Below are 10,339 nucleotides of genomic sequence, written 5' to 3'. Positions count from 1 at the left end.
TGCCTGGTGACAGTCCAGCACAAATTCCCTGGGTCACTGTGACCTGTGGATTCCTACACAAGTGCTCTCCTACATCAAGAGCAAGCCCAAGTTTTAGTAATTTAGTATTTTCTCACTGCAAGTGCTTCAGGGCAATCTACCACAGGTGCTACACCCACTGTGAGGATAACCACAGAGGCACAATCAAACATTTTACCTCCTCTTACATAAGGGAAAACTTTGCTGTTAAACTAAGGATAAACCAAACAGAAATGAACCTTTGCTCATTAATTATATTTCAACCCTTCAAAGAGACAGAGAACTATTGGTAATAAATGTTTTTTCACACAGTTATGATGAAACACAGCCCTGCCTGTCCCACTTGTCTTTGCTTCTCCCTCTGCCTCTGTGGAACTGCTAAAATCCACAAAATCCTCACCTACCCCTCCTTCCCCTGCTCTTTCTCACTCTTTCTCATCAACTCCATGGGAAAGGGGCAAGAATAGTATGATTTTAGTGCCAGCAGATCCCATCTCATAGCTTTTGCCCCTTTACAACTGAAATAATGCAAAACAGACTGACTTACAGGGCTCAGTCTGATCCACATAGGAATTAACATAGGAATTAACCCAAGTTATATAGCAAACCAGAAGCCAAGATCAAGGACCTTCATACTTTACTACATGGTCTATTTCTTGAAATGCAATTCAGTCTTCATCAGCTTCTCCTAATTTCATTTTTTGGATAAAATGAATAGTTAAAAATAACCCTACGTGCCAGCACATAGTGAGGTGAAATGGGAAGCCAGCTGTCTGTAAGAGACTGGAGGCTGTATGTGTAGTAAAACCTTCACACATTCAAGTTTTTTAGTACCATGTCAGATTTCTTTATTACATATCAGTAAATTAATTTCATGATGTAACAATTTAGTAACTTGCCTTATTTTTACCATATTTTACCCTACCGCAGAGCCCTCAAAAGCTTGTAGCAATGATAACTAGATTTTTTTGAAACATGCACACAGTTGGTGCTTGAACAAGATCCAACACAACAGAAGCCTAAGATTTCCACAAGAAACAGTTGTGTTACAGACAGCCCTGAACCCTCATACTTACTATATTAAAAAAGCATTGGAAATCCTGAAGGCTCATGTAGACTAACTACATGTAGTAGCAAGGAAATACCTCACACATGAGGATTTTTACAAGGGAACACTGAATTCTCCTGGCAGGTTCCAAAATGAAGTCATCTTTTCCAACAAAGGATGGATTTTGCCAGATCTTGCATGAAGTATTCACATCATCATCCATCCCTGACACCACCACCACCACCACCACCAAGACCAACTGCAATTCTTGCAGCCTTACCTGTATTCCTGAAGCAGACAGTCCCAGGACAGGGGTGGGATCACAGCAAACCTCCTGCTCTGAGCACCTGACCGCAGGACTTGCCCATGGACACCACATCCCTCATTAGCCACAGCTGCTGCTGCTTTGGCACAGCTCCTTGCAGCCCTGCAATCTCCACACTGCTGCTTAACAACCTGCTTCTGAGACAAGAGCAAGGTTCCAGCCCTCCCAGCCTGCCTCTTCAGGCCTGGAAGCAAAAAACCTCCCAAGCACAAGTGTAGGAAGAGTATGACAATGATGCATAAGGAGGGAAAGCTTTAATTTGTAGAGGTTGACTGAGTAAATCACTAAGGGACAGAATGTAAAAGCAGGAGCACACCTTTTCCTTAGCATATGGGATAGTGGTGGTGAGATATGCTGGAGAGCAAAATAGGCTCAGGTGATGTGGCATGCAGGGCATTTGGGGGCAAAATCAAACAGTGAGGGAAATGGAGCCTCATTTCTGTTTTTTCTCTGAAAGCTCTTCATACCTCAGGTCCCCTCTCCCCCTTCTCCTATCAAAGGACCACCCTGCCAAGATCTGACTCCTGTGCTGATGCTTTATCTTCCCAGACTACCTTTTACAGGAGGAATCAACTCTTGTTTCATAAACTCCACCTTCAACCTCCCTCTCAGCTCTGTGTAATGCACATTGAGCACTGCAGTGTACTGGCAGCTGCTGGCTTTGAACCCACATTTACAGTTACAGCACCTCTATGCCTTCATCTGCTTTTTCTCTTCTACCTGTTTGCTCATTTTTGTGATTTTTGGACAACTACCATGTTACCTAAAAATGTACATGCCCTGCCATGGTGGGATCCTGAGCTGCTGGGAAATGGCTATCAGCAGAGACTACAGATTACTATTTCAAGGGGGCTGTGGTACTTTATTACCCATCAATCATATCTGGACTTGCAGCAGTTTTCTGTATTTTGACTTGTATTGGAAATACAAGTCAAATTCAGCTGAGATGTAAAGATTATTTTTCTGTTCCAGGTTAGTCATTGAATAGTCAGTACAGAACTATAGTTTTATCACCATAGTACGGTGTGGGCATGAAACATCACAGAAAGTTCATGTCAGAGTAGAGAAAAAACTGGAGAGAGAAAACTGAGGGCATAGAAAATTATCCGGGGGTTATTTCCAGGGTGGATGATGCTGTGGGCATATCATGGACAGAACTGAAGCATCTGCAGCTGACCTAGGTAAGGATTGCTAGATTTTGGTTCATAGAGTTGGCAGTTCCTTTGCTGTCTCTGCACACTGTGGTATTTTTGGGGTTCCCTATCATGAGGAGGAAAGATGAATCTGACTCCATGTTCTTAGAAGGCTAATTGATTATTTAATGATATTATATTATATAAAGAATCCTATACTAAAACTATACTAAAGAATAGAGAAAAGATACTTACAGAAGGTTTAACAAGATACAAATGAAAAACCCATGACTCTCCAGAGTCCCGACACAGCTGGACTGTGATTGGTCATTAAGTAAAAACAATTCACGTGGTGGATAAACAATCTCCAACCACATTCCAAAGCAGCAAAACACAGGAGAAGCAAATGAGTATTTTTTTATATATATAACAATAAACAATACAAAAGTATTGTTTTCCTTTTTCTCTGAGGCTTCTCAGCTTCCCAGGAGAGAAATCCTGGGCAAAGAGGATTTTTTCAGAAAATATGATGGTGACTGCACACTACTTGAGAAATAGAAAGATATGGTTTCTGCAGGCACTCACTGCAGTGTCAGACACTGGAAGCTGATGATACAGGCTGTGGAGCAGCAACTCTAAATCACTGTGAAGCAGCCAAATGGACGCTCACTTTGTCACTCCTAATTATCATTGCATACCACACAGAAGAGAAAGATGACAATACATGTTTTTGAAAACATATCACCATAACAGCTGCCAGTCCTTCTTTTCCATTGTACTTATGCCTATTGTACACCCAACAATGAAATCATCTGTCACTTCAGCTGTCCTCAGGAAATAGAGTTGTATATACTCACACCAACATGTCAAGCAGCAAGTAAATTTGATGGATATCAGCAATGTTAATACTCACAATGAGAGGGAAAATGATACACTTCTAGATCCTAGTAAAATAATTCTTCTTTTTATAGCTTTCAAATTTCAATTGGGCAGAAAAAAGCACAGGAAAGTGAGAAAAATAAAGGGGGACATGACCAAGAACTCACTGGATATGACATAATTAAGTCTTGGCTAGATGCCCCCCAAGTACCACAGTATAATAACATTGTCAAGGGCTCATAAAACTGAGCTCACGGGTCTCTAACAAGCACATCTCTCCTTTATTTTTCCCAGTGCAAGAATATCACCAGTACTGTGCATACTGGCCCTGCTGCCCAGCTCTGCTGGGGACCTGCCCCTGTGAAACTGGAATGTACCTGACCTCATCCTGTTTCAGGCTCCTTTTGCTCAGGGCACGAGAGAAGGGTTCCTACACAAGGAAGGCAGACCTAAACCCTCAAACCCTGCAGAGGAACCAGCAGCACAAACTGGCAAAAGGATTAGCATGAATGACCCATCAGGAAAACAGCCACCAGCCATCTAAAACCAGCAGACCAAGTGCCAGGTTGCTCCTCATCCTCCCCTGAGCTGGGATAAGAAATTAGTATTTTCCTCCTCTTCTAGTCCCAAGAAAAAAGGAGAGCTGTTGTGGAGTGCTGACCTTACTCCAGGAGTTGTGGGGAGAAGGGGTTGAAGCAGTACCTCTTCTATCAAGCTCAGCTGCTTCTCTGAGGGTTCTGGAGCATTTACAGCATGAGTACATTAGGACTTGGGGCGAGCGTATTTGAGACTTTCTGGTCCCAAAGTTGTAAGTTTGAGGAGACTTAATCTGGCCTGTTCTTTATTTCCATGATATACAGTACTATCAAGAGAACAAAATCCTCACAATGTGTTTTTTCATTAGTAGATGCACTATCAATAGGGATCTCTTAATTTAGGGGGAGGTTTGCAAAGCCAGTTCATCTCTTTCCACCGTGAATCTCAAAACACGTCTCTCATCTCCCAAGAGCAGCAGAGGACTGATCAGTAGTCACAGCAGCTACCGACAAAACCACAAGTATTTGGAGTAATTTTTTTCCCTCCTGCTTGCATACATCTACTTTGAAAAAGATTTCAAAGACTCGATTAGTGTTTTGTCATTGGGCATCTGTGACAGAAGATGACTAAGAGAATCAGTAGTTTCTTTCACTTATAATCACTCATTGTGGGTGTTGGGTAGCAGTTGCACAAAAGTGTATTGCTCCTTTTATTGTACATGGAAACGAGCTTTCAAAGTAAACTGAGGGACAAATGTGGCTGCTCAGAACACCCCATAGCCTTCTGATCAAATCCCCCTTTGATATCCAAAGTGGTGTGTTCCAAGAGCACATGCTATTAACTGCAATACCATGAAAACTGGCAGGCTCACATGCAGGATGGTAATTTGGCTAAATCTGTTTTCCTTTAATGTATTTACTTCTTGCAGTGAGGAGGAAAAGGGGTTGTGGGGAAGAAAAGGGGTGTGAGGTGGCAAAACAAGGCAGAATGCCCACATTTGCTTTCAGTCCATGTTTGTACCTATTAAAATATTTTGCCAAATCAAAGAGATGAATTACTGTACTGTTTTTGAAGGCTGATGCAACTCTTCTTGCTCTCTGAGCCGGCACTCAGCTGGTATAATTTTGCAGGCTAGAAGAGCTGTGATTTACAGACTGGGGGATATTAACAGTTGGATCACAAGTTTTGAATCTTTCAAAGCACAGCATTGGGTGTCTATTCTTTCATGGTGTGTTTTGGCAGGTGATGGTAGCCAAGAAAATTCATCCTGCCTTTCACCTGCATTAAATGTTGGCTGGTGGGTAATTAGTGATCTGTGTTTACATTTATTTGGTTTTAGTTGTATCATCATTGTTCTATGCTCCTGGAATGAAACAATTTCTTCTCTGCTCCTACTGAGAATGACACTGAAGGAATTGTATTGTCTTAGCCAAAGTCACAGCAGGCACTGGGTCAACAGGTAAAACTGTCCAGCATAGGATGAAATCTCACCCAACAGCTCAATCTCCAGATGTTGACATGAACCGAAGGGAAAAAAATAGAAGGACTGGGAAGAGACAAAATTAGGTTGAAGAGCAAAGAAATTAATAAAATCAGTGGCAAAATAGCCAGAAATGGACAAAACCCAAAGCAAGGCACACACAGATAGGTCAGAGAGTGTTTCTAACTTTTGAATTTACACATTATTGAGGAGAATGGGCTGCAAATAGCTTAGTACTTTTGCAGAGCTCATTGAAGCATTGAATTTCTCATCTTGTATGCCTCCACTCCAGTGAATTTGAGCACTCCATTTTCTTCTGAGACCTGAAGATGCTGTGCACCTCACAGACCAGCCTCTCAGTTCTCTTGCTTGAAACAATTGGACCCAACCTTCCATCATCATACTAGCCAAGGCTGTAGCTGAGCTTTGGGCTGATGGCTTGCAAATATCCATTCCAGCCCATGGATATTATAGAAGCAAAACAAAGTTTCAGCAAAGTAACTGACAGTTCATTTGATAATGAACTATCAGTAATTGACAGTCTCTTTTGGTGAAATACTAAGCTCAGTTCTTTAAATATTGCTGCAGAGATGAAAACTGATCTATGACATCTGTCTGAAGTCTATCTTTGAAAATAATCAAAGAATGTCTGTTTGTTAAAAAAAAAACAAAACAAAAAAAAACAACCACAAACCTCCTTTGCTAAAATGCTATAGTTTTGTTGTCCCCATAATTTATAATTTCCACAGCCAACAGGTAGGAAAGTGGGTCCTGATCTGTGCCACCTCTGCAAGATCCCTTTGGGAGACTGGCACGGGCAGCAGGGATGTGTGCCTGTGGTCACACAGTCCCTGGTGTATCTCTGGATTCTGGTCCAAGTGTGGAGGCTACAGGGGATACCCTGGTAGGTCACACCCAGGTGGTGGTGTCCTGTTCAAGTGGGAAAAGGGTGGTTACTGCCCTGGAGGTACCAAAGGCTGCTTGCCCGAGGACAAGACACTCTTTTCTGCAACTACTGGAAATTATTTCTTCACTTTTGTTGGGTGTACAATTTAAACTTTTGTATTTTAACCTAATTTACTATTAAATTTCCCCTGAAAACTGTGGGCTTTCTTATTAGTCCTTTTTTTTTTTTTTACTTTAACCTGCCTTTCAAGAACTTGATTTTATACCTCATTTCAATTGCTACATTTGAACCACTACATTTTCAGCAACTGCATCCTATAATTCATCAGGACAGCGCTGATTCAAAGGAAGGACACCACCCCACTGATTCATCAGCAGGGTTTCCTGCAGCACAGGATTGTCCCTTAGCTAATTCTCACCTTTGCAATGGTATCCCCTGAGCCTGTTTAGTTAAAAAATGGTAAGGTGCCTTGAGATAAAGTGCTTATTTCCACCACCCCAATGAACAGTCCTTCCTCCTTCTACCACCTTGGCATTCCCACTTGCCTTCAGTTGTCTGGCAAGCACTTGACCCTTTTATGAACTAATTTAGCCTTCTAAATTAGCAGAGTGGTGATTCATTCAAAAAGTGAGTTGTTCCCTATTGGGTTAGCAAGCTGGATTGCCTCAAGAGAGACAGGGAGTTGCCAGAGCCAGCACAAATCCAGCTGGAAGCTGAAAGAGGCAGGGAGGGTGAGTGCCCTCCTTGTGCAGGGGCGTGTTACATGGGCTTCACACATTGTAAACATGAGAGTGGGTGCAGATCTGCTCCCTTTCCTGTAAGGGAGCTTCAGGGACCTGATGAGCAAAGAAGAGGAATGGAGTACAACACCTTGCACATCTAGCAGATGTGAATCCCAGCTCACAGTGCCCACAAAGCTGGGATCACTTGTCAGCTTGATCTACCAGTAACATTATGCAAATTTTCTATTCTGAAAAATTGAGCACTCGGAGACAAATCTGAATGTTGATAAATTGAAATGTACTCTAAATTCAGAAAATACTTGCTTTAGCATTTATTTCTGTCATCTACACAGAAATGAATTAAATAGATCTATTAAATTATTAAATAGATCTCATATTTTGTTTGAATTTTTTTGCCTTGTTTTGTTTTATTGCCTTTAAGAGATGAAAAGTTTTTCTTGCATAGCTAAATGCACATGAAGGACAACACTTTGAAAACTAAGTGTGTCCATTTGGGGCAGCAACATGATGGCAATGGGCTAACAGCCATAAACTGGCATTGTAAGTCTTTATACCTGATATTCTCCCTACCTTTTGTTGACATACACAACACCAATATACACCACCAGCAACAGATTAATTATATTTTATGCTAGAACAATCCACCTCCACTTTTTTTTTTTTTTTTTGAGAAAACCCTACTCTCTTGTCTGCCTACATTTTTATCACACAGGCTATGAAACTTGGGTTTTCTGCAATGTTTCAAAAACATTGTACTGGACTAAAAAATGATGCCCTTCTCTTGAAAAAGCTGAATGCAAGAGCCCCATGAACATACTTTTGGAAAGGAGATGGTGGCAAAGTTGTAATCCTCATGGAATAGACTATGTGCTCCATTCTCCATGGACATGACAGATCACTCTTTACTCCTGGTGGTATAATCAGAAGCCACGTTGAGTTCTCAGCTGATTGCCAACTCCCTCCCTCAGCTGCCAGGTGATACCTGAACATGAAGCTGCACTGCTGAGGTAAGGGGAACCATGCTGGTTATTATAAAAGTAGCTTGTGCTTCACATCTTTGAAGCACAGTCATCCACTTTGAATTCCTCTTGTTCCCTCCTACGTTTAACATCTATGCAAAATTCCCATTTCCTCCTCCATCACCTTTCAGCAATTTTCTCTTTGACCACTGGAAACCTCTCCAGGTCCAAGGCCACTATTCATTTAGGACCGCTGCTGTGTTTTCTGTCTTTCCCATTCTCACCTACTTGCTTCTCCATCCTCCTGCTGCCATTAACATATCCATCCTGTTGTCCCACTCAGATTTTTGAATTCCTCCAATGACTTCCCGTTTGGTGCCAGAGGCAGCTGTGATGGTGTGTGTGCTCAGCCCTGGCCCTGCAGGGCCTCCTGTGCTGGCCTGATAGCACATTAACGAGGTGCTCATGCACAACAGCCATGTCTGCTCTCCAGATTTCCACCAGGAGCTCTGCAAGGATGGGTGTTTTCCCAGCTGCTAGGCAGGAGATGGCCTCAGCGGTTTCCCCACAATCAGCAGTGCATCTCAAGGTCTTGCATTCTTCCACTTCCAGATTCTTTCACCAAAGGAAGCATGTTTATTGCTAAGTACAATTTTGCCTTAGTAATGTATGGTTTCCAGCAGAATTCCTGGAATCTGCTGTTTACAAGCAGGGTCAGAGGTTATAGAAATACTTTCAGTTTGCATGAGTAATATACCAGAAGGTTTTTGCCCATGCATAGTGTCTAAACTACATGACAACTGCATTTTTATTGGTGTTGATAACCTCCCTGGCTCTGAAATCTACTCATTCAGCTGTGTGGGTGGTTCAAATTATTTCTAGACAGCTTAGTAAATGAAAATTAATACTCTCCACTCCTTTTCATCACCCAGACTCTTCTTCCAATACAGGCAGGAAAATTAACAAGAACAAAAACATCAGTAAAGCTCTCACATTTGAAGTCTTGCAGCTGGAGATCATCTCTCAGCGTATCAACCAAATACACAATGGCAGCAATATTACCCAGTGCAAAATGCTCCTGCAGTGTGCTGCTTTTATCACTGAGCAAGCAAATTAGAAAAAGGATAATGTCACTGAGCTGAGCCTCTTGGCAGTTCACCACTTGGTGCAGGCCTCTTAGAGGGCTAATGGCTGATAGCACACGGGGGTGTATCGAGAGGATGTTCTATGTAAGTTCACTCCTTCTGGAGAAAGCAGATTCTGTCTGGTGGTGTTAATGATTTAATGCTGCTTTTGTAGCCCTCTACCTTGACAGAATATTGGTTCTGCAGAGTTTTCCATTTCTTCTCCCACCAAGGTCAGTACATGGGCAGCTGCTCCTGACCAAGGCAGCACTGGTGGTGTGCAGTGGGATCTGTGGTCACAGCAATCCTGCATCTATTGTGCAAGAGGACAATGCAGTCAACAAGAGGAACTCACTGCAACGTGGACTTTGCATCAGCACTTCTTGGCCCATATTGGGTACACTGAACACACTGCTGAGTTTAGCAGGCTCTCTCTATGAGCAGAGATGCTTTCAATAGGAACACACATCATAGGCTGTATTTCAGAGTGCCCAAACATGGAGTTTCATGATGACAGCTGCTCAAGAGTTGGGCCTATATTTGAAATTGGAGAAGTGTGGTATAAACCCTGCTCTAGAACACCAGAACACTGGTTTACCAGTGAGACAACTCAAGGAGGATGGATCTTGGGATTCCCAGGGGTGCAGGTCAGCAGCTAGAAGGTGTTTGAGGGATTTTGTACAATCCTGTACTTTGGTAGAGCAGCACCATAAACCATGAACAGGCCTCAGTTCAGCAGAATTCAAGATCTAGGAAGTCAAGCTCCTATTCTTTAAAGAAGGATACTGAGGGTGCAGCTGCAATGCCCTGGTATGCAAGGGGTAAGCATATAATTTAATCAAAGAAAAATGTCTCCACATTATTCCAGCAAGCAAAGATTAAAGGTCTTAAATTTCCTTCTAAACAAGACAGTGATCCCCACCCTAACATAAACATTTACCTAAGTGAGATTTGCATAATCTCTTTGACCCTCAATCTCCTCACCTTAATCAACCATATCATTATTTACAAAAATGTGCCTCCACGGGCCTGATATCTTTGCCTACTTCTCACTGCTCATTAAGATCAACAGAAAATGTTTTTTTGATGTACCAAGACTCCAAGTAAATAGCTTTCCTAGAACACAGAGGTTCTCAAACTTTGCCTAGGTGTGATCATTTCCACAAAAAGCTTATCCTATTGTAAA

Source organism: Ammospiza nelsoni, chromosome 3 (assembly GCF_027579445.1).
Source record: "Ammospiza nelsoni isolate bAmmNel1 chromosome 3, bAmmNel1.pri, whole genome shotgun sequence".
NCBI classification, from domain to species: Eukaryota; Metazoa; Chordata; class Aves; order Passeriformes; family Passerellidae; genus Ammospiza; species Ammospiza nelsoni.
The sequence above is the reverse complement of the archived record's forward strand: the minus strand, read 5'-3'. Positions refer to the sequence as shown.